Genomic DNA, 1717 nt, shown 5'->3' with positions numbered 1-1717 from the left:
TGATTGATAGTTCTACTCCTAGGTCTTTGGTTTAAGGAATTGAAAACACCAGTTACAGAATCTCATACTTCCAAATTTCATAAGAGCTTCCATAAGTGTAGTCAAATCAGGTCACTCAGGTGTGCATCAACTAGGGAATGGGGAAAATATGTTGTGTGCATATATGGAATGACACTGTTAACCAAATACAGCACACTTGAATCTTAAAGACCTCTTACTCAGTAACAGGACCAATCACATAGGAATCCTTTTCTGAGACAGGATAGCTAGGACTTTGATGTTTCTAAATTATATGCAGTTTCCAAAATGAACCATCAGAAAGTGGTTTCCCTGAAGCAGAGACCAGGCAATGACTGACAGAGAAGAGCTCAAGGGAACTTCTTCCAGTGAAAGGAAGAGACTCACACTTATGTGAAAGTGATTGCTTAGATCATAGTTCTGTGCAATGCAATATGTATCCATCTATGCTAGTAAGTGGGCAAATTTGGCTGCATAGAGATCACTTGACATCAGAGGTTCTAAAAAGTGACACTGGGATGAGGGGGGCTAACAGAGGGTAGGGGATGGGGGATGAGAACATAAGGGAATGGAATGGTTGAGCTGGAACAGGGACGGAGTGGTAGAGCAATGAAAGGGATATCATGATGGAGGGAGACATCATAAGAATAGGGAGAAACTGTGTACTAGGGAAGTTCCCAGGAATCCACAAGGATGACCCCACCCTAGACTACTAGCAACAGTGGAGAGGGTGCCTGAACTGACTCACCCCAGTAATCAGATTGGTAAATACCCTTACTGTCATTATAGAGCCTTCATCCAGCAACTGATGGACGCAGATGCAGACATCCACAGCCAGCACCAGGCCAAGCTCTAGGAGTCCAGTCAAAGAGAGAGAAGAGGGATTCTATGAGCAAGGGGCATCAAGATCATGATGGGGAAATCTGCAGAGACAACCAAACCAAATTAGTGGGAACTCATGAACATTAGATCAACAGCTGTGGAGCCTGCATGAGACTGAACATAAGTGAGAAAAGCTGTGGGGCTTGGGCTGTTTAAGGGGCCTCTGGCAGTGGGATCAGGATCTATCCCTGGTACATAAGCTGCCTTTTTGGAGCCCATTACCTATGGTGGACACCTTGCATAGCCTTGATGCAGGGGGAGGTAATTGGTCCTGCCTCTACTGAATATGTCAGGCTCTGCTGACTCCCCATGGTAGGGAGGCCTTACCTTGTTGGAGGAGGGAATGGGGGATGGGCTTGGAGGGAAACCTAGAGAGGTGGGAGGATGGAAGAGAGGGGGATCTATGGTTGGTATGTGAAACTAATAAATATTCCTTAATGAAAAAAGAAAAAAAGGAAGACCAACAATGATTCTGGGAAGTGATACTCTCTCAGGGAGCTGTGACTTCATCTCTCTCTTGTGCAATGGATATGATCTGTGCTTTCCTCTTTAAATAAGGGAAATGTCTAGGCAACAGAATATTTGAGTTGTTGCTGCTGTAGGATGTCAATTGTTATGGAAAGCTGAATGAACTCATTTGCATTAAATTCTGTTAAACCTCCAGTAGTAATCTGAACCCAGACAACGTGTAAAACATGACCATCACAGACAGTGACACAGGAGTTTTAGAAAGAGTTCTGCAAGTTCTAGGTGACTCACTGGGGAAGCTGACTTCCCTCTTTGCCTGGGCTTGTGGTTTGTAACTGATAATTTCCTT

Source organism: Peromyscus californicus, unplaced genomic scaffold (assembly GCF_007827085.1).
Source record: "Peromyscus californicus insignis strain IS unplaced genomic scaffold, ASM782708v3 Scaffold_4__1_contigs__length_199733344, whole genome shotgun sequence".
In the NCBI taxonomy this organism is placed as follows: domain Eukaryota; kingdom Metazoa; phylum Chordata; class Mammalia; order Rodentia; family Cricetidae; genus Peromyscus; species Peromyscus californicus.
This window is presented reverse-complemented; position numbering follows the sequence as displayed.